Source organism: Lagenorhynchus albirostris, chromosome 5 (genome assembly GCF_949774975.1).
Source record: "Lagenorhynchus albirostris chromosome 5, mLagAlb1.1, whole genome shotgun sequence".
NCBI classification, from domain to species: Eukaryota; Metazoa; Chordata; class Mammalia; order Artiodactyla; family Delphinidae; genus Lagenorhynchus; species Lagenorhynchus albirostris.
Window position 1 is genome coordinate 26,038,245 of NC_083099.1, and position 24,352 is coordinate 26,062,596.

General features: G+C 42.3%; 1 protein-coding gene and 1 pseudogene across 1 annotated transcript in view; one reads left to right on the forward strand and one right to left on the reverse strand.

Annotated features, from left to right (window-relative positions):
- The window catches only part of CLSTN2 (calsyntenin 2), a 634,178-nt gene that overhangs the window by 296,100 nt on the left and 313,726 nt on the right, over positions 1-24,352 (reverse strand). The window lies entirely within an intron of this gene.
- Positions 22,649-23,185, forward strand: LOC132520415 (large ribosomal subunit protein uL22-like; annotated as a pseudogene).

The window sequence follows — 24,352 nt, forward strand, 5'->3', positions numbered from 1 at the left end:
TCATTTGTCTCAATGATGCTTTTCAATCAAGCTATGGGGAATGAACACCTCTTGACTTTATTTTCTATGTCCTCTTAAAAAAAATCCTTTCTGCAACAAATAAGCAAGGTAGGGCCTAAAGGACACTGTTAAGTTGTATGCAGTTCTACGACTCCATAGAAAACCTGCCTCTTGACTGAAACTCTGCAAAAAAAGATAAGGGTCTCTCAGCAAGGAGAGAGTAAGCCTGTGAATCGGCAGGACTGATGGTAGAAGGTAGGTGTGAGTGTCAGGGAGAGACAGAGAGAGATGGGGGGAGGGAAAGAGAGAGAAGAAAAGAGAGAAGCAAGAAGAGGTAGTAAATGTAAGGTTTATCCACTAACAGATTTATTAAAGATTTTCCTGGTCCATAAATCAAGAGGCAGATCTCTACCAAATATTAATATTTAACATCTGTGTAGAGCCTTCCAGGGCCCAGAGCACCAGCACACACACTAACACACACACAACAATCAAGGTAGGTACATATTATGGTTTCCATCCTGCACATATAAACAATGAGACTCTGAGAGCTCAAGTGGGCTGCTTAAGGTTACACAACGTCGAAGTCAAGACACAGGCTGTGTGCTTCTAGCCCACTGCCACCGGGATGCTGTGTACAGTTGTGCAGGTTGCACACTGCACGAGAGTGCCTGGGTGCTCCCATGGTTCACAGGCTAAGTCAACACCATGGCTGGGTACAGACTCAGCCAGAAGATTGGGACTCTTCCTGATTTTCACAGCGAAGCTTCTGCTTGCCATGCCACATACCCGTGGATGGCATCTGTCCACAAGATGTGCCATTCTCTAACGTGCCCCAAAGTGCCTCATGGAGCAGCTAGTCCAGCCTGCCCACCCCCTTGCCCATCAGATCTATCCCAGCACCTGTAACTACCATGTGCATGTGTTTCTCTACATGCATTCCCTGAACTTCCTGAGGGGTAGAACTGGGGTCATCTCTGTGACCCCAATGCCCAGCATGGGGTTCCTAAACCCCATGAAAGAAAGGTTGGTTAAAGGGCTGAGGGAATAAATGCATGAAGGCATGTCCAGCGCCCCTTTCACTGCACATTCCTGGCCCAGACCTCTGCTGGGTGATCCCTCCCTCTCTGAAGACCCAGAGCCCTCAGTTCCTCCCTGTTCGGTCTCAGGTCATTGTGCAATTACTAGATAGTAAGCTACGTGAGGGCAGCCACAGGGTATGCCAGTGAACCTTTTCACCACAGAGCTCAAAGCTTGCCATCTCATATTATTTTCCTCCCCTTTCCTCTGCCTCCAATCCATTCCCTGTTTCTATGTAGTCTGTTTCTCAAGGACAAATGATATGCGTACGTGACAGGAGATAATGGATGTCACTGTGGGTGTAATTTCATTTCACAGAATCAATCAGAGTCCAAGAAGAGCTACCCCTTCCAGGAATCCAGGCTTCTGGACTGTTCTACCGAAGGCTTTATCCACACTGTTCTGTCCCTATGCTGGGGCTTCTGAGCCAAACCAGAATTCTCATGCCTACAAAGCTCCATGCAATGTGAAGTTGAGGCATCAGAAAGATGGCAAAGCCCTTCCTCAGGCCAAACACCCTAGAAATCACTGAGGTTTCCCCTTGTACTTTCAAAGCCTTCCCTGTCTGCTGGCCAGGGCATGGCAGACCACCTGGACTTCTGCCTGAAGGCCGCAGCACAGTGATTTTAAGCAGCTTGAACCTCGAGAATGCAGGTACGTCCCCAACTAACAAAGGATGTGTCCATGCACCTTAAGCTTCCTTAGGTTATTTTTATTGCTTGACTCATCTGTTTCAGTGAGGTTCAGCTTTTCTCCCTGACCTACAGTGTTCCCTCAATAACCATAGGCTTTCGTCTTGCTCTGAAACTCAGAAATGTGCAGCAGACCTGGGGATTGGAACCTGTGGACAGAGATGTTTAGGCCAGGGCAAAGGCATTCTACATCAGAGAACATATACAGAGGAGCAAAGTGGAGCTGGGTTTGCTACAAATGTCACTTATCTAGATTTGCTCCTTAGGCTGCATTCTCCTCATCTTCCTTGTTAAGGAAGGATCTGAGGCTTCAGAAGAGCCTTGGCAGCTTGAAAGGGGGACCCAAGTGTTGTAACGGACAGGAAGATACACAATCTTCCCCACCTACACACTCAACTTGATGCTCTGGGAGGAACCTGGTCCATCCTCCATCCTCCTAGGATTTCCCAGTTTCCAAATGTTGCAGCTCTATTCCAGGGATGTAAAACATGGGTCTCACTTGTCCCAATTCTGTCCACCTGCACTCATGGTAGACATTGCTAATTGATCACGATGCTCTTCTGTACTGAGCCAGTTTCAGCCTTGGCATTCTTTCCAACACAGTGTTCCAGGCAATAACTAATGATCAGAGTTGGCACATACAAAACCCACAGTTCTCTTCATGATCTCAATAGAGCTAAAATGGAGAACAAATCATTGGTTCACATCCACAGTCAGATAGAACAACCAGTGGACCTAAGAATTGGGTATTTAAACTTACTGTGGAGGACGATCACTTGTTAGACTCATCAAATCCTATATGGCAACCATCAGCCCCATGCTACACTGTCAGAGCTTTAGTGCCTGGCCCAAACAAGATGGATGAAAAGAAAATTTAGCAATGGAAATCCAGACACATTTTCATTTATTCAGCCACTTCTTGAGGCAGAACAACCCACTTAAATCAAATGATGGGTTTTAGCAACCAGTACGTAAACAGAATACCAACAGATATATCTTTGAATTGTTCTCTAGTAGCTGAGAACAGGAATTGTTCTTTAGGAATGCACACGTGTGGGTGAAGCCAGGTATTTCTTACACTTAAAGTAGGAGTGCTACTTCTTGGAAGATGCTCTCTTCTTTTTATAAGAACACCCGAACTACTTTACATTAATGCACTCAGATTGGTTCAAGATGGCAGAGTGGAAGGATGTGTGCTCATTCCCTCTTGCGAGAGCACCAGAATCACAACTAACTGCTGAAGAATCGTCGACAGGAAGACACTGGAACTCACCAAAAAGCTACCCCACAGCCAAAGACAAAGGAGAAGCTGCAGTGATATGGTAAGAGGGGCGCAATCACAATAAAATCAAATCCCGTAACTGCTGGGTGGGTGACTCACAAACTGGAGAACAATTATACCACAGAAGTCCACCTACTGGAGTGAAGGTTCTGAGCCCCACGTCAGGCTTCCCAACCTGGGGGTCTGGCAATGGGAGGAGGAATTTCCAGAGAATCAGACTTTGAAGGCTAGCGGGAATTGATTGCAGGACTTTGACAGAAATGAAGGAAACAGAGACTCACTCTTGGAGGGCACACACAAAGTAGTGTGCACAAAGGGACCCAGGGGAAGGAGCAGTGACACCATAGGAGGCTGAACTAGACCTACCTGCTAGTGTTGGAGGGTCTCCTGCAGAGGTGGGGGTGGCTGTGGCTCACCTAGGGGACAAGGACACTGGCAGCAGAAGTTCTGGGAAGTACTCCTTGGCGTGAGCCCTCCTGGAGTCCATCATTAGCCCCACCAAAGAGCCTGTAGGCACCAGTGCTGGGTCACCTGAGGCCAAACAACCAACAGGGAGGGAACTCAGCCCCACCCATCAGCAGACAAGTGGATTAAAGTTTTATTGAGCTCTGTCCACCAGAGCAACACCCAGCTCTACCCACCACCAGTCCCTCCCATGAAGAAGCTTGCACAAGCCTCTTAGAAAACCTCATCCACCAGGGGGGAACCAGCAGAAGCAACAAGAACTACAATCTTACAGCCTTTGGAATGAAAACCACATTCACAGAAAGATAGACAAAATGAAAAGGCAGAGGGCTATGTACCAGATGAAGGAACAAGATTAAAACCCCAGAAAAACAACTAAATGAAGTGGAGATAGGCAATCTTCCAGAAAAAGAATTCAAAATGATGATAGTGAAGATGATCCAGGACCTTGGAAAAAGAATAGAGGCAAAGATCAAGAAGATGCAAGAAATGTTTAACAAAGACCTAGAAGAATTAAAGAACAAACACCTAGAAGAATTAAAGAACAAACAATCAGAGATGACCAATCCAAGAGCTGAAATGAAAAATACACTAGAAGGAATCAATAGCAGAATAATTGAGGGAGAAGAACGGATAAGTGACCTGGAAGACAGAATGGTGGAATTCACTGCCATGGAACAGAATAAAGAAAAAAGAATGAAAAGAAGTGAAGACAGCCTAAGAGACCTCTGGGATAACATTAAATGCATCAACATTCACATTATAGGAGTCCTGGAAGGAGAAGAGAGAGAGAAAGGACCTGAGAAAATATTTGAAGAGATTACAGTCGAAAACTTCCCTAACATGGGAAAGGAAATATCCACCCAATGTCCAGGAAGCACAGAGAGTCCCAGGCAGGATAAACCCAAGGAAAAACATGCTGAGACCTATAGTAATCAAACTAACAAGAATTAAAGACAAAGAAAAATTATTAAAAGCAACAAGGGAAAAATAACACACAAGGGAACTCCCATAAGGTTAACAGCTGATTTCTCAGCAGAAACTCTAAAGCCAGAAGGGAGTGGCAAGATATATTTAAAGTGATGAAAAGGAAAAAACTACAACTAAGATTACTCTACCTGGCAAGGATCTCATTCAGATTTGATGGAGAAATAAAAAGCTTTACAGACAAGCAAAAGCTAAGAGAATTCAGCACCACCAAACCAGCTCTACAACAAATGCTAAAGGAACTTCTCTAAGTGGGAAACACAAAAGAAGAAAAGGACCTACAAAAATAAACCCAAAACTCTTAAGAGAACTGTAATAGGAACATACATATCGATAATCACCTAAAACATGAATGGATTAAATGCTCCAACCAAAAGACACAGGGTCGCTGACTGGATACAAAAACAAGGCCCATATATATGCTATTTACAAGAGACCCATTTAAGACCTAGGGACACATACAGACTGAAAGTGAGGGGATGGAAAAAGATATTCCATGCAAGTGGAAATCAAAAGAAAGCTAGAGTAGCAATACTCATATCAGACAAAATAGACTTTGAAATAAAGACTATTAGAAGAGACAAAGAAGGACACTGCATAATGATCAAGGGATTAATCCAAGAAGAAGATATAACAATTGGAAATATTTATGCACCCAACATAGGAGCACCTCAATATGTAAGACAAATGCTAACAGCCATAAAAGGGGAAATTGACAGTAACACAGTCATAGTAGGGGACTTTAACACCCCATTTTCACCAATGGACAGATCAACCAAAATGAAAATAAATAAGGAAACACAAACATTAAATGACACAATAGACCAGACAGATTTAGTTGATATTTATAGAACTTTCCATCCCAAAACAGCAGATTACACTTTCTTCTCAAGTGCATATGGCACATTCTCCAGGATAGATCACATCTTGGGTCACAAACCAAGCCTTAGTAAATTTAAGAAAATTGAAATCATATCTAGCATCTTTTCTGACCACAACACTATGGGATTAGAAGTAAATTACACGGAAAAAAACGTAAAAAGTACAAACACATGGAGGCTAAACAATATGTTACTAAATAACCAAGAGATTACTGAAGAAATCAAAGAGGAAATCAAAAAATACTTAGAGACAAATGACAAGGAAAACACAATGATCCAAAACCTATGGGATGCAGCAAAAGAAGTTCCAAGAGGGAAGTTTAAAGCAATACAATACAATCCAATACAAACAATACAATCCTACCTCAGGAATCAAGAAAAACCTCAAATGAACAGTTTAACCTTACACCTAAAGGAACTAGAGAAAGAAGAAGAAACAAAACCCAAAGTTAGTAGAAGGAAAGAAATCATAAAGATCAGAGCAGAAATAAATGAAATAGAAAAAAAGAAAAAAACAGCAAAGATCAATAAAACTAAAAGCTGGTTCTTTAAGAAGGTAAACAAAATTGATAAGCTTTTAGCCAGACTAATCAAGAAAAAGAGGGAGAGGACTCAAATCAATAAAATTAGAAATGAAAAAGGAGAAGTTACAATGGACACTGCAGAAATACAAAGCATCATAAGAGACTACTACAACAACTCTATGCCAATAAAATGGAGAACCTGGAAGTAATGGATGAATTCTTAGAAAGGTATAACCTTCCAATTCTAGCAAACATTTAGAAAAGAGCTAACACCCATCCATCTCAAACTCTTGCAAAAAATTGCAGAGGAAGGAACAGTCCCAAACTCATTCTATGAGGCCACCATCACCCTGATACCAAAACCAGACAAAGATACTACAAAAAAAGAAAATTACAGACCAATATCACTGATGAATATAGAGGCAAGAATCCTCAACAAAATACTAGCAAACAGAATCCAACAACACATTAAGAAGATCATACACCATGATCAACTGGGATTTATCCCAGGGCTACAAGGATTCTTCAATTTATGCAAATCAATCAATGAGATACACCATATTAACAAACTGAAGAATAAAAACCAAATGATCATCTCAATAGATGCAGAAAAAACTTTTGACAAAATTCAACACCTTTTTATGATTAAAAACTCTCCAGAAAGTGGGCATAGAGGGAACTTAGCTCAACACAGTAAAGTCCATATATGACAAACCCATGGCCAACATCGTCCTCAATGGTGAGAAACTGAAAGCATTTCCTCTAAGATCAGGAATAAGACAAGGATGTCCACCCTTGCAACTATTATTCAACATAGTTTTGGAAGTCCTAGCCATGGCAATCAGAGAAGAAAAAGAAATAAAAGGAATACAAATTGGAAAAGAAGAAGTAAAACTGTCACTGTTTGCAGATGACGTGATACTGTACATAGAAAATCCTAAAGATGCCACCAGAAAACTACTAGAGCTAATCAATGAATTTGGTAAAGTTGCAGGATACAAAATTAATGCACAGAAATCTCTTGCATTCCTATACACTAATAATGAAAGATCAGAAAGAGAAATTAAGGAAACAATCCCATTCTCCATTGCAACAAAAAGAATAAAATATCTAGGAATAAACCTACCTAAGGAGGTAAAAGACCTGTACTCAGAAAACTATGAGACACTGATGAAAGAAATCAAAGATGACACAAACAGATGGAGAGATATACCATGTTCTTGGATTGGAAGAATCAATAATGTGAAAATGACTATACTACTTAAAGCAATCTACAGATTCAAGGCAATCCCTATCAAATTACCAATGGCATTTTTTACAGAACTAGAACAAAACATCTTAAAATTTGTATGGAGACACAAAAGACCCTGAATAGCCAAAGCAATCTTGAGGGAAAAAAGCGGAGCTGGAGGAATAAAACTCCCTGACTTCAGACTATACTACAAAGCTACAATAATCAAGACAATATGGTACTGGCACAAAAACAGAAAGATAGATCAATGGAACAGGATAGAAAGCCCAGAGATAAACCCACGCACCTGTGGTCAACTAATCTTCGACAAAGGAGTCAAGTATATACAATGGAGAAAAGACAGTCTTTTCAATAAGTGGTGCTGGGAAAACAGGACAGCTACATGTCAAAGAATGAAATTAGAACACTCCCTAACACCATAAACAAAAATGAACTCAAAATGGATTAAAGACCTAAATATAAGACCAGACACTATAAAACTCTTAGAGGAAAACATAGGAAGAACCCTCTTTGACATAAATCACAGCAAGATCTTTTTTGACCCACCTCCTAGAATAATGGAAATGAAAACAAAAATAAACAAATGGGACCTACTGAAACTTAAAAGCTTTTGCACAGCAAAGGATACTATAAACAAGATGAAAAGACAACCCTTAGAATGGGAGAAAATATTTGCAAATGAATAAACGGACAAAGGATTAATCTCCAAAATACATAAACAGCGCATGCAGCCCAATATTAAAAAAACAAACAACCCAATCCAAAAATGGGCTGAAGACCTAAATAGACATTTCTCCAAAGAAGACATATAGATGGCCAAGAGGGACATGAAAAAGTGCCTAATTAATATTAGTAATAATAGTAATTATTAGTATAATTATTACTAATTATTAGAGAAATGCAAATCACAAGTACAATGAGGTATCACCTCACACCGGTTAGAATGGGTATCACCAGAAAATCTACAAACAACAAATGCTGGAGAGCGTGTGGAGAAAAGGGAACCCTCTTGCACTGTTGGTGGGAATGTAAACTGATACAGCCACTATGGAGAACAGCATGGAGGTTCCTTAAAAAACTAAAAATAGAATTACCATATGATCCAGCAATCCCACTACTGGGCATATACCCAGAGAAAACCATAATTCCAAAAGACATACGCACCCCAACGTTCATTGCAGCAGTATGTACAATAGCCAGATGATAGAAGCGACCTAAATGCCCATCAGCAGATGAATGGATAAAGAAGATGTGGTACATATATACAATGGAATATTACTCAGCCATAAAAAGAAATGAAGTTGGGTCATTTGTAGAGACATGGATGGACCTAGAGACTGTCATAAAGAGTGAAGTAAGTCAGAAAGAGAAAAACAAATATCGTATATTAATGCATATATGTGGATTCTAGAAAAATGGTACAGATGAACCGGTTTGCAAGCAGAAATAGAGAAAGAGATGTAGAGAACAAACATATGGACAAAAGCGGGGGAGGGGGGTGGTGGTGGTGGGATGAATTGGGAGATTGGGATTGACATATATACACCAAAATGTATAAAATAGATAACTAATAAGAACGTGTTGTATAAATATAAAATAAAATAAAATTCAAAAAAAAATGCACTCAATACTTTTTCAAGTTTGCCGTGGTTGTTTTGCATTTCACTGTTGGGGTGTGATTTCCAGTGCTATATGCTTTTCTCTCTTCCACCCATTTACACTTTTATTGGTTCTATTCACCTATAAGATTAAGAAGTTAGGAGCATCTACTCAGGGAACCACATATTCTCTGCATTCCCTCTGGAGATTGAGAAAAATTAAAGGACAAAAGGTTTGGAGGGTCACCAAGCCAACACTGAGTGCAGAGAGAGGGACCAGACAGTAGGATGATGGATTAAGTCACCCTCGGCAATCCAGCGCCCATGTTTCTGGTGTTAGGCTATTGAAGGGTGTCAGGTGCAGTACTGGAAGATTTGTTAAGAACACCCACGAGTCAAGTGGATCCGTTGTAGCTAGCTGAGCAGAGGCAATGCAGTATGGCTGTCTGCACAAGCTATGCCCACCTAGCAAGGGGCCCAAGAACCCTAGAGCCTAGTTTGCCCAGTGCAGGAATGCTTTCTGAATGTATTGTTAGAGTTCACAGGAGGGAAAACTCAGACCAGCACAGATGCCTCTATCTGTGTAATTTTTCTGGGCCTCTAGCCTTGACCATCTTTTTGATGTGTAAGATTCTTGCTGACTGACACATTTTCCTTTTCAGGAGCTCTGTGTGGGAGTGGGAAGAATGAAGAAAATCTAGCCTTTACCTAAGAAAACTCAAAGCACTGATGGTTTTATTTTTCTTCCGGATAAAACTGGCTTTTCTTTCATATCTGGAGCAGGAGAATCACTCTTAAAAGTCAATGCCGATGGAAAGTGCATTCATACTGCACTTAATCACACTCAATGGAGACAGGCTAGCATGAGTCATTGCCTTTTTTGACAAAAGCTTGTTTTCTTGCCGGCTGGCCTCAAGGAGCCTCGGGTGGCCCCCACACAGCTGTGGTTTAGAACTGGACCCCATGGAGACTGTGCAGTGCCCCTGAGTCTCTGAGCCCTCCCTGCTCTGTTGAGAAGCTCTTAATCCACACTTTCTCTCTCCTACTACTGTCTGAGCCTCCGGAGGTGACACCAGCCTAGGACTCCCTCAGCCCCTGTAAGCACCCCCAGCAGGGCGCACCTTTACCTGGAACTGTCTTTGTTTCCACATCCGTCCCCTAACCAGAAAGGGTAGTGTAGACCCATGATTGAGGGCCTGGGTGTCTGCAGCTTCACAGTTTGGACCCAGTTACTGGCTCTGCCATGTACTGTGTAAATTCAAGCAAGTTATCTGACCTCAGGTGCCTCCTCTAAAAAGCGACAGTAGCAATAGTACCTCCTCATAGAGTCATTGTGGAGATTAAATGCACTACATGATGGCCAGCACATGCCCCCAATACTTCATAAGCGTTGGGGGTAGAGAGGTAGGGATCAAAGACGATCAGCTCTTCGTGGCAGGGCTCTAAGTCACCTCTGTAACCTCAGCATCTAGTCTGACACAGAGAAGGCTCTCAACAAAGGCCTGCATGTGGAAGCAGGCCTGTTCGCTTAGATCTCCCCCACTGGCCTAGTTCCCAGTTAATAGCCATTGTTCTAGGAGAACCATGACCAGTTCTTACTTTCTTCTCTCTCTGTCTGGTGATCCTGGGGTACTTCCCTAACAGGCTAGAGATTATATTTTGCTGGCGGGTCAGGGGAACTAGTGCAAGGGAATTGTCCTCAAAGGGAATCATCACCAACCATAGCTGATTCTTGTTATTCTAGTTATTCGCAGTATAGTTATAGTCAAGAAAGTCACCACAAACACTGAATTCATGCATACTGAATCATTGCCCTTAGGGGGAAATATAGGATTAGGTTCCTGAGATCCTCTGGTCATAACATTTTCATCAACTGATAAACATGTAAACTTGTTTTAGACCCGTTTCTGTTTAAAGACACCGTACTTAATACATATCATTGACTCTTTAACATTGAACTCATGGCCAGAAAGACTAGAATTCACGCCTGAACGAAGCTCATCTAACACAAGTATTTTCTCCATAAGGGACACTAGACAGCATTTCAACACTATGCTTGGAGGCCATTTTAAACAGCAAAATCACCTGTCAAAAGCACAAAAATGCAAAAACCACAGCACTAAATGGACAATGAGAAGGATACTTGTTAACAAGATGAGTTGAAACACAAAGACAGAGCATCACCTTGTTCTACCTCAGCTGGAAACCGGTACATTAGGCAACTCAAGTTTTTGCCACTTTGCACGTACCCACAAATGACTGTGAAGGTATTGTGAGTATTGATATTGGGATTGCAAATCATTTTTTGCAAGTAGGTGAACTTGCAAATATGGAATCTGCGAGAGATGAGGATGGACTGTGTATGATCATGAAATATGGATACCCAGTATGGCATTCGTAATGAATGCCTGTAAACTGAGGCTTTGAATGTTCTCAGACTATCAAAGTTAGCTTTAAACTTTCCTTCGGGGACGTTTCTCCTTCTTGGAACCAGCAGCGAATAGTTAATCTGAATGTTTTATTGCTCGAATAAGAGAAGTCTCACCACTCACATGAATCTGATCACCATTTGCCTTCATCTCAGCCATCAGCCCCTCTCGCTGCCACACTGTACATTTTCATAGTCTGCTAGATCATTTCCAACACATACACATACATACACATTTTTCATTCTCTGCTGGATCATTTTCAACTGCAAGTAAACATACACAGAAATATAGTATATACAAACACAATTATGTTGCAAAGTTTTTACTATAATCTCCATTTTCTAAATCAAGAAACCTAACCTCAGAGAGGTTAGGACACTTACTGAGGTCACACAGCTAATCAGGCAGAACAGGGCAACTATAACATCTATAATTTTTACAGCATTATCCTAATTAGCTTGGGTGTATGGTTGACCTTGAATAACTCTCAATATCAATGATAAGTAGCAGAGTAAACTCTAAAGACATTCTGATGGCTAAGATAAGCTATAAAAGATACATGGAGCTGATATACAATTACCAAAGGGACTGACCCAAATGTGAGTCAATAGTGTAATACAGACATCACATTTGTGAGGTTATCCATTTACTGCCAAGGACATGTCCACATGTAGCTTAGTACCTCCCTACATAAATAGTCATGATGTTATAGGCATATCATGATTTTCATCAATGAGAAAGCTGATATAGTGAACCAGTTTTGAAAATAAAGATAATTACACAGAAGACCCTTCTTTTTTATTAGCTTTTTTAATTTTAATTTTTTTATTGAAGTATAGTTGATTTACAATGTTGTGCCGATCTCTGCTGTACAGTGAAGTGACTCAGTTACACACATATAGACATTCTTTTTTTTTTTTTTCTATTCTTTTCCATTATGGTCTATCACAGGATACTGAATATAGTTCCCTGTGCTATACAGCAGGACCTCATGTAAACTATTATACATAGGATGGATAAACAACAGAAGACCCTTCTCAGGCACTCCTTGTCATCAGACAGCTCCCGGTAATCACAGGGCAAATGTCAGAAGAATGGAAATTTCCAACATTTCGTTAAAACCCAAAGAGGTCTTGCACCCCATAGAAAACTCAAAGCTCAAAGATATTAAGATGGAAGTTTCCACAAAAGACATTAAAGGAAAAAAAAAAAAAGATGAATAGGGAGGAAGTAATGGAATTTAACCGTACGTAGAAAAATTCATCCTCGCTTCAGGTTTGAAAAGAATATATATCACAGCAGCAAATGGGAAATGACAAACCTCCCATCAGAAACATGACTTTCATTCTTATTGTGTGCATTTACAGCTTTTCCAAGGATTTGACTAAAGAGAGCCAGAAGAAGAAAAAAGGAAAAGACAAATGAATTGGAAATGACCTCATCTATTATCTATGGCCATATGGAAGAAATAATGCCTTCCCAAAGCTGGGCCATGGATTAGCTGTCAAATAAAAAACCTATGTATAGGGCTTCCCTGGTGGCGCAGTGGTTGAGAATCCGCCTGCCGATGCAGGAGACACAGGTTCATGCCCCGGTCTGGGAAGATCCCACATGCCGCGGAGCGGCTGGGCCCATGAGCCATGGCCGCTGAGCCTGCGCGTCCGGAGCCTGTGCTCCGCAACAGGAGAGGCCGCAAGAGTGAGAGGCCCGCATACCGCAAAAACAAAACAAAACAAAAAAAACACCTATGTATAAATACTTGACCTAAGCACAAAGCATTAAAGTAATTTCAGCTACATACGTCTGTGAGGCAGTCACCACCCAGGTGAAATTAGCAAGTGGGTAGTTAGAAGTCTCCACACTGGGCTTTCTTTTCCTAATCTCAAGGTCCATTTAAATAACTTTACTAAAGGGAGCCTAAGAGGAGGAGGCTGGGAGGAGGCTGAAAGGAGGCTGAAAATCTATGAAAATGTGTAAAAGAGGAAATTTAAAATGTGATTAAGCATTGGGGAAAGGATTCAATCAATAAGAAAGAATAACAAATTAAAACAAAGATGAGATCATTTTGCAACCAACATAGGAAAAAACATATAAGAATAGTGCCCGCAGAATCTATGAAAGGCAGAACATCTGGATACGATTAGTGGGAAAATAAAATAGTGAATCTGAAAAGAATAGATGTGGAGAATCTTAGAAATGTTTATATCCTTTTGACCTAGCAATTTGTCTATTGGAACTTCATCTTAAGGAAAGAATCTGAAATGGACAGTGATATTTTGGCACAAAACTGATGACTGTAATAGTTTTTAAAATATTTATGTTTCTATCTGCAAAGGTTCGGAAACAACCTACATGCCCAACAGGGGGAAAACTGTTAATTAAATTGTGACACATCTATATGTCAGAACATTTGCAGCCATTTAAAAACACATTGTGAAGACATTTTTAATGCCATGGGAATAATTAATATACACAAAAATAATTTTGTACATAGAATGTGATCTCATAGCAGACACACACACACGCACGCACACACACACACACACCGCTACACAAAGAACGCTGGAAAGAAACAGGCTGGAATACCAACAATGCTTGCCACCCCTTGCCAGTGAGACTACCACCGATTTTAATTTTCTTCTGTATAAACAACTGAGCAATTACGAATTTAAAAGGCAAGAAGATACTCTCATGACACTTATGATCTGCAGTAAATCTTTTCCATCATTTCTCCAAGTAATACAAGACCTTCCTCATTACACAGGCAGACTGGGTTACTGTTGATTATGTCTCGTCCACTGGATCATAGTTTTTCTACTTATTACCTAAACACTTTCCCTTATTAAATCATTTTAATCTCCTACGTGATCCCCAGAGACTTCCACTCGTAGCATGCACCAAGGGCTATTCATGGAGCACACACTCAATTCTTGTACAGTCTTTGCTTAGTTTGAAGCATGTTTGCTTTCAAAGTTTGAAACTGATCCTCTACACCCTTCTTCAACAGTTCCAGTGAGCGCTGAATTCAGTTTCATGAATATGGTCATTTAGGAAGCACCTATGCCTTTCTACATCACACATACTTGTCTCAAAAGCTCCTGGTGCATCAAGCTTGTCACCCCAGCCAGACCTGGGAGTGTGACATCCAGCTCCCAGCACATAGCACGGAGTTAGGCATAGAGCAAACCCATGCCTGGTGTGTGCTTGCTGGCAAAGACATCCATTTCTTACATCAGAATGCAAATTAAACACAAGAAGTGCATTACAAATGTCATGCAATGGCTCTTACGACATCTTAGTTAATGATGTGTCTTTGATTGTCTTCCTGTTGGACTGAATCAAATAGAAGTCTCAAACAATCAGAAAATTTTAACCTGAGGACAGCCAAGTTCAAAAGGGAAGCACTGCAAAGCCTTGAGAAATACTCCTTTTGTATAATGTCAGGTCCAGCATATGTTCTAGGATGTAAAGCAGGGAAGACAGAGAATGGAAATACCGACCAGAAACTCATGCTGAAGGACGTCAAAAGGCCAATGATCACTTCTTTGCTCCTACTTGGGGCCTGGCAGAGTGACGGCACGTTCTCATTTCATGTCACTCAATCTGAAATAATCCAGTGAGATTGATGTGATGATACTCTTTTTACAGGGCTCGGTATCCGACTTCCACTCACACGTTGGAACAGGTTGCAACTATTCAATACATATTTTTCTTTAGGAATTAGTCTGATTGTGAATTTTAAATGCAGCATTTTTTAAACACTGGAGTATAGTTGATTTACAAAGTTGTGTTAATTACTGCTGTACAGCCAAGTGATTCAATTATACATATACATATTATTTTTTTAATATTCTTTTCTATTATGGTTTATCACAGGATATTGAGTATAGTTCTGTGTGCTATACAGTAGGACCTTGTTGCTCATCCATTCTATAAGTAAAAGCTTACATCTGCTAACCCCAGCCTCCCACTCCATCCCTCCCCCGACCCCCTCCCCCGGCAACCACCAGTTTGTTCTCTATCTCCAAAAACACAGAATTCTTAAGGTTGCTTTTGGGAGAAGTGTGGTTCAAAATAAAGTTTAAGGTCCACCTTCATCAAAAGGGAGGGTAGGTTTGTGGTATAGTCTGAAGTCAGGGAGCCTGATTCCTCCAGCTCCGTTTTTCGTTCTCAAGATTGCTTTGGCTATTCGGGGACTTTTGTGTTTCCATACAAATTGTGAAATTTTGTGTTCTAGTTCTGTGAAAAATGCCAGTGGTAGTTTGATAGGGATTGCATTGAATCTGTAGATTGCTTTGGGTAGTAGAGTCATTTTCACAATGTTGATTCTTCCAATCCAAGAACATAAGAACATGGTATATCTCTCCATCTATTTGTATCATCTTTAATTTCTTTCATCAGTGTCTTATAATTTTCTGCATACAGGTCTTTTGTCTCCTTAGGTAGGTTTATTCCTAGATATCTTATTCTTTTTGTTGCAATGGTAAATGGGAGTGTTTTCTTAATTTCACTTTCAGATTTTTCATCATTAGTGTATAGGAATGCCAGAGATTTCTGTGCATTAATTTTGTATCCTGCTACTTTACCAAATTCATTGATTAGCTCTGGTAATTTCTGGTAGCATCTTTAGGATTCTCTATGTATAGTATGATGTCATCTGCAAGCAGTGACAGCTTTACTTCTTCTTTTCCGATTTGGATTCCTTTTATCTCTTTCTCTTCTCTGATTGCTGGGGCTAGAACTTCCAAAACTATGTTGAATAGAGTGGTGAGAGTGGGCAACCTTGTCTCGTTCCTGATCTTAGTGGAAATGCTTTCAGTTTTTCACCATTGAGGACGATGTTGGCTGTGGGCTTGTCATATACGGCCTTTATTATGTTGAGGAAAGCTCCCTCTATGCCCACTTTCTGCAGGGTTTTTATCATAAATGGGTGTTGAATTTTGTCAAAAGCTTTCTCTGCATCTACTGAGAGGATCATATGGTTTTTCTCCTTCAATTTGTTAATATGGTTTATCACGTTGATAGATTTGCGTATATTGAAGAATCCTTGCATTCCTGGGATAAACCCCACTTGATCATGGTGTATGAGCCTTTTAATGTGCTGTTGGTAATCAAGACAGTATGGCACTGGCACAAAAACAGAAAGATAGATCAATGGAACAGGATAGAAAGCCCAGAGATAAACCCACGCACATATGGTCAACTAATCTATGACAAAGGAGGCAAGGATATACAATGGAGAAAAGACAGCCTCCTCAATAAGTGGTGCTGGGAAAACTGGACAGCTACATGTAAAAGAATGAAATTAGAACACTCCCTAACACCATACACAAAAATAAACTCAAAATGGATTAAAGACCTAAATGTAAGGCCAGATATTATAAAACTCTTAGAGGAAAACATAGGCAGAACACTCTATGACAAGAGTCTATAAATCACAGCAAGATCCTTTCTGACCCATCTCCTAGAGAAATGGAAATAAAACCAAAAGTAAACACATGGGACCTAATGAAACTTAAACGCTTTTGCACAGCAAAGGAAACCATAAACAAGACCAAAAGACAACCCTTAGAATGGGAGAAAATATTTGCAAATGAAGCAACTGACAAAGGATTAATCTCCAAAATTTACAAGCAGCTCATGCAGCTCAATATCAAAAAAACAAACAACCCAATCCAAAAATGGGCAGAAGACCTAAATAGACATTTCTCCATAGAAGATATACAGGTTGCCAACAAACACATGAAAGAATGCTCAACATCATTAATCATTAGAGAAATGCAAATCAAAACTACAATGAGATATCATCTCACACCAGTCAGAATGGCCATCATTAAAAAATCTAGAAACAATAAATGCTAGAGAGGGTGTAGAGAAAAGGGAACCCTCTTGCACTGTTGGTGGGAATGTAAATTGATACAGCCACTACGGAGAACAGTATGGAGCTTCCTTAAAAAACTACAAATAGAACTACCATATGACCCAGCAATCCCACTACTGGGCATATACCCTGAGAAAACCATAAATCAAAAAGAGTCATTTACCAAAATGTTCACTGCAGCTCTATTTACAATAGCCAGGACATGGAAGCAACCTAAGTGTCCATCGACAGATGAATGGATAAAGAAGATGTGGCACATACATACAATGGAATACTACTCAACCATAAGAAGAAACGAAATTGAGTAATTTGTAGTAAGGTGGATAGACCTAGAGTCTGTCATACAGAGTGAAGTAAGTCAGAAAGAGAAAGACAAATACCGTATGCTAACTCATATATATGGAATCTAAGAAAAAAAATGTCATGAAGAACCTAGGGGTAATACCGGAATAAAGACACAGACCTACTAGAGCATGGACTTGAGGATATGGGGAGGGGGAAGGGTAAGCTGTGACAAAGAGAGAGAGTGGCATGGACATATATACACTACCAAACATAAAATAGATAGCTAGTGGGAAGCAGCCGCATAGCACAGGGAGATCAGTTGGGTGCTTAGTGACCACCTAGAGGGCTGGGATAGGGAGGGTGGGAGGGAGGGAGACACAAGAGGGAAGAGTTATGGGAACATATGTATATGTATAACTGATTCACTTTGTTATAAAGCAGAAGATAACACACTATTGTAAAGCAATTATACTCCAATAAAGATGTTAAAAAAAAAGAAAAAAAAAATGGTGGGTAGGCACCTGCATTTTGAAAGAAGAGTCCCAGTGCCCAGGAGAGGACTGAGGCAAGGAGGCTGTTGTGGCTATATTGGGGGGAAGGTCTCTCATCTTTAGTGGTCATACCCAGGGCTAACTTTGAGCTAGAAAAAGCTTTGTCATCGCACGTGACCTCATATCAGCAAAATGTGGGAAGAGGGAATATGTGGGTTGTCAGAGATCTGACTTGAACACATGGAAGTCAGTTTTTCAGATTCAGAATTTAAGGCTCTTAAGTTTCCAAATGTCCAAATGCCCTGGGTTATTTATTTGGAGGCAATAATTTCTGTTCTTCAAGTTTGTGCTGGAGCTGAAAGAATAGAAGTTATAACTTTGGTTATGTGTCCAGTTTCCGAGAACCAACAGGCATGTGGCCAATGACCACTGAGCATTTCTATGCCTCAGTTTTCTCGCAATAAGCTAGAGAAATGGTCCCTGCTCTGCCTCATTCGCAAGGATAACATGAGGACCACATGGGACATATCTGAAGGCTCGTCATAAAGTGGAAAAAATTTCTACATTCTTAAGCTATTTTAAATCACAGCCTTTGTAATTTTATAAATGACATGGGTCTGCTTCCCATAAAAATATACCCACCTATATAAAAATTGTACCCACAATTATTTCAGACAGTTCATGGAATTCCTGAAGCCACAATGAGTCCTAGCTTGAGAAATTCTCTTGTGAATTACTTATGGGAAATTCTCATAAACTTCCTCCCCACAGGGCCCAAGACCTCCTCACCTCTACATGGGATAATTTTTTTTCTTGCAGGAAGCCAAGAAGATTATTTCCATCTCTTATATAACGTTTGCAAGGATCTGCATCTCTTCTTAGACTTGTCATGTATTTGTAACGAGAGGTGAGAACATAGGAAGTCTGCAAATATCTTGTGAAGAATCCTTCCTTATCTATTTTATGATTTCTAGAAAAAACTGGGGAGAAATGTGCCCAAATTAAGTAAGGGACCCACAATTTCTGCCCCAAAGATAGTTCCAAAGAAGGCAGAACACGGCTCCCTGACTGCTGCAAAAAGTTACCCAACTGCCCTCAACAAGGCCTGCCTATGGTTTTGAGAACTGATAACCCACCCTCATCACCAAGCGTGGGGTCTCCGATGCCAGGAGTGTCACTCAATCAAAGCCTCCCACATCTGTCAGGACGGTGACATGGCAACTGTCATGTCTGCAGGATGTGAGAAAAAAACAAAGACCGAAACTCTTGGTGGGTCCCTGTCTCCTGGGATCCAGAACTTCTATCTCCTTGTAATGAAAAGAACTCAGCTAAGGTCTGTCCCACGGAAGGGAGCCGTCCCTGATTCTGGCAGCTCTGCAAACAGCCTTTCCACTTCCTGTTTCTGTCTGTGTTCTCTCTTGGTGTACACACCTTTCCCTGGGAGGAAGGGCTGGTACACCCACCTGTCAGAGGCCCCTGCTCACACTTCCCCTGCCTGCACTGTGCTGTTTTGAATTTTTTAAGTGAGTTATAAAAGAGCAATTATACAAATCTGATTATGTAACATCATAAACAACTGTAGCTCCTGCCAACACTAATTAGGGGCACCATCCCCTCGGGTGCCACGTGCACGGTGCCCTTGTGCTCAGAGTGGCTGATGACAGGTGTCCTGGGTATGCCGATAGGTACCCCATGGAGGTAACTCCCATGAGCCACCCTCCCAGCCACTGAAGGACCTGGAGTGACCATGGCAGAGCTCAAGTGCTGACCTTGACTAGCCCCCATCTTAGCACCTCATCTTGCCCATGACCAAGATTTGCTGACTCTGTCATTGCAACTGGAACTTTGTGATCTCGAATCTGTCTTTTTCTCTCCGTCCCTCTGCCTTGACCTTGGATAGGGCTTCCCCTGTCCCTTGCCTGGTGTACTTATACAGGGAGTCAGAAGGATCCCGGTGATCAAACTCACACACGTGTAAACATGTGTAAACAGTCTTAGGCAGGAAGGCACATCTGGCCAACAGCGAGATAGTTTAGGCTGGGGGCAGGGAAGATCCAGGGGTTGATGTTATCTTAGCACGTTGTCCTGGTCTCCCTGGCTGCCCCAGAGACACACAGGCCAGCAGATCCAGCCATCGCTGGCTTTCATGAAATGGGCTGGGTCAAGGCTGACCCTCCGTCAGCTGCCCACATATCCCTTCAAGTCTCTGAGCCTCAGCTGCTACTTCCCTGAACAACATAATCAGCTCAACGAGACGCATCTGTACACCACACTTTCCTAACTTGCTTACAGCTTACAGAGTTGCACTCTTCCTTCCCACGATCCTCTGCAGAGGTGCTTTTCCAACTTTCACATAAGCCAGATGACCCAGAGAGCTTGTTCAAATGCAGAATCTGATTCAGTAGTGAGGTCTCCCCAGCTGAGGCCCGTGCTGCTGGCCTGTGGACCACGCTTTGAACAGTAAGGGTCTCTGAGTGTTAGCATGGGACCTCTGACAAGGGTAGACTGCTCGCATCTTTACGCAGGATGGGATTTCAAGCCTTGGGCTTCATTTTCGAATCTGCTCCCTCTTTCCCCCGCTCTGTCCACTAAACCTGCTTGCTAATCTCCTCGTCTCTGCTCGGCTCTCATCTATCCCTGCTCCCCTCAATTCTGTTTCCCAGGTCTTCTTTACAAGTAAAACCCACATCTCATTGTGTCACTCCCTTGCTTAACATTCTGCAGTACCTCGCCATTGTGCTTAGAAACCAACTTCTTTGTGTGGCATCCGTGGCTCGTTAGAACCTAGCCCTGTCTCCCCACTGCTGTCTTCGTATCTCAAGCTGATGCCACAGCAAACACGCTGTGGTCGCAGGCGTGTCATAGCTGTGTGTCTCCAGGCTTTGAGTGAGATGCTCTGCACTGAAACCCCTCCTTCCCACCTCCCCCTTCTGCACCCAGGCAATTCTTACGCCTCCTCTCAGGCATGGCCCCGAGTCCACTGCCTCGGAGTACTAGACCCATGCCTTCCTGTTGCTGGTTTACTCCTTTGTTTCCCTCATGTGACAGAGCTCCATGAAGGTGGGAGCTGGGTGTCCTTTTCATCACGTACACAGGGTGCTGTTGACAGCACAGATCACAGGCTTGGCTCAGAGAAGGTTCTCAGTAGCTCAGAAGGAGGAGGGAGGGAGGGGAGAAAGAAGGATGGAAGGAAAGAAGAAGGGAAGGGAGGAAGGAAGGAAGGGAGGGGGGGAGGGAGCCAGCAGCTGCTCTTGGTGACTTTCTTGTCTCTCCCCTTGCCACCCTAGTCAAGGAACCAGGTGTCCATCACCAGGCTAGAGTAAAGATGTTGTCTCCAAATTTCGAAACATTTTTAGCTTTTCCTGCCAAAATTTGGAGGAAAGCAAATTAGCTCTTCAGACTCTTACTCACAAAACATTCATTTAATAACTAGGCAAACTACCAAAGTATAGAAACAGATGCTGAATAAATAATATAGGCCAGAGAAAATTTTCATGGTAGAAGATACTCATGATTATTCTTTCTCAAAAAATTTTAGAAATGTCAAACTCAATGGCCTGGCCCCAGAGGAGATGCCAAATTTTAGTACTGAGAACGATGACGTTACCTTCCGGTAATGTCACTCATTTGTACATTTCTTCCTTCCACAGGCTGTGCCTGAGTGCCTACCAGGCAGGACTCAGTGAAAGCCAGCCAGGAAGGACGTGGCACTGGCACTCACAGAGGGGACCACGCACCGACACATCCCCACACGCATGCAGCCCGTAGGGGTCACAGCCAACATGTACTTGGAACAAATGTCACAGCATGGGCACCTCGGCCACACGGAGAACCAGCCGGTGGGGAAAAGGCTCTTCAGGGAAGTCGGCTGCTTAAGAAATCTTTTATAATTTCATGTTGTCAGCTCTGGATTTATTAAAGGTCACCAAAAAGCAATACTCTTTTCCACTGAAAAACCAGGCTTTGAATTAAGGTCTGCCTAAAACCACATTTCACATTAATGGAGACTGTATGATGAAAATGGATTTTAATTTTAGTGTTTTCCTCTCAAGTTTGGGAAAAAGAGTGATTAATTAAAGAGAAGGCTTTCCTCTCTTTTCTCCCCCTGGGTGAGTTTTCACAGCCATTCAGCCTAATTATCCCTGGCCGGGACCCCGCTGCAGCTGAGCACAGCTCAGAGAAAGCTGCAGAGAAAATGCTGGCTGCAACCCCAGGGGCTGAGGACCTTACAGGGACAGTGGCTCCCATGTTACTCCAGGGGAGCCTGGAACAAACAGCATTACATCAAATGATTATGTAAATTTGACTTCTAAAATGTAATTAAAATAGATTTTGCTCATTTCTTCCCTATGAAAACTTCATGAAGCATTAGCCCCAGCTGCCCAGAAAAGGCACAGCCAAACGGTTATGACTCTCAGCTGAAACCATCTGACATGGAAATCTTCCCTAGCTTATTCTCAAATGATGGACTAACCCTTCCACTGTCAGGGTTTGGCACATTCTTTGGAGGGCCCTGGATGAATGCGGTTTCTGGAAAGCGGAACCAGATCTGGCTCTCTCAGTGTTCCCAGATCCTGGTACGGCACCGGCACCAGTGAACTGCGCTGAGTGAATGCGTGATGGCTCAGACATGCGTGCTGCCGGCGCCGAATGTGTGGCTCTCAAATATTGTCTGTCGTCCCAGTAGGTTGTCCGCTGCTCTTGTTTTTGATATATCCCTCCACAGCACAGATTATTCCCAGGTTTCCAAGAAAAAATGAAGCAGGCTTTTCGCGTAAGCCAGCTGAGTTGATCTCTGAAAATGGATTGCTATTCGCTTGATGCAGAAAACCCCACAAAAGTCATGTAAATCAAGAGGTTCAAATCTTTGTGTCCACTTTACAAACACCCATGTGACTGCCCAGGCCATCAGGTTTGCATATCCAATAAGCCACCGAGGATCTGAAAGACGTCACTTTACAGGAGCAATGGGTGGCCTTCTGTCCCTACAGTGGTGGAGTTGGCAGATGTGTCTAGGGAAACAGTGGGGCTGGACACAGGGTTGGTGGCCCCCACAGAATGCTGTTTTTGCTGCACATGCTTAAAAATGCAAAGAGGGATGATAAACTTAAGGGTTTAGATGTAGATTCTCTGGTCACTGAGCACATGCAGGTGAACAAAGCTACTGTACCTACAGAACTCATGGTCGGATTAGCCCTACATGAGCTCCACCTGCCACATTGAGATGATTCTTATTAAAGAAGAACAGATTGTCCCTAAACTCCAAGAGGAGGCTGCATGGAAGAAAAAGATACCCCAGAAGAAACTGTAGAGACAAAAGCTTATGGCTCAGGAATAAATTCAGCATAAAATAAAAGCAAAGCAAAGTTAAAAAAAAAATTAAGCAGGTACCTCTTGAAAGGGGCTCTTGCTGTTTCTTAAATTGACATGATTCCGGCTGGTGTCTGGGGTCACACTGCTGTCTTTCTGGGTTCTCCTTGGCAGTCACAGGCCATAAGCCAGGATGCATGGCTGGGTTGGTACTGCTGCTGCCGCCAGCCTGTTGCCCTGCTGGGCGAGGCTCTCTGGTGACTGTCCTAAACTTAGGCTTTTCCAAGCCCCTCCCCGAAATCTGTAACCTCCTGTACTCCCACGTTCTCTTAGCTGGGACCCATGAGTTAAAGTAGTTTCCAAGAATGGTGAGTGATGAGAATATCTAGAATTTAGCATGTAATAGAGGGAAGGAAATAGGTTTTCATGCCAGACCACCTGGAGCACAAAGTAACTCTCCCTTTAGAAACCCCCTCAACCTTAATTTTCTCATCTGTAAAATTGAGATAATAATGCCCTCAGGTCTGGAAGACAATTAAATTAGAAAAAATCTGCAGAGTACCAATACTGTACCTGGGACATTCTAGGTACCCAACATGGAAGTCATTTGCTGTTATCCCCCTAGCCCAGGTCATGTCAGCTAGTTAGACCGGAACCCATAGCCCTTGACTCCCCCTGACCATTTCCTCCTGAGGGCTCCAGCCCCCAAAGTAGTGTGATGCCCCGTAAGCCCTCTGCACAGCATCTGCTCAACCCTCAGCTTTGTCAGACTTCTCAGACTACAGGCTGGACACATCGACTAAATGTTCTTGTGTGAGCTGCAGGGCAATTGCTCCGGCTAGAACATATGTCTGTGTCAAGTTATCTTCACGTAAGCTCAGATTTTCAGCTGGACTCATTTGAACAGAGAAGTAACTTTGGAGACAGGACAGACTCTCTTGAGGTTCTGTCTGTTGAAGTGACATCTTAACAGACGTAGGGCTTGACTTGTACAAGTTGGCTGGCATCTCAGCCCCGCTGTGGCTCCTGGAGTCATAGAGAATGTACTTAGGAGAAGCGGGGTGGTGGGAGTGGGGGACTGTGGCCGGGAACAAGGAATCAAAGACCTCATGGGCAAACCCTTCCTCAGACCCTCTCTCTCTTCCCATAGATACTGTGGTGGTTAATTTCATGTGTTATCTTATCTGGCCATGAG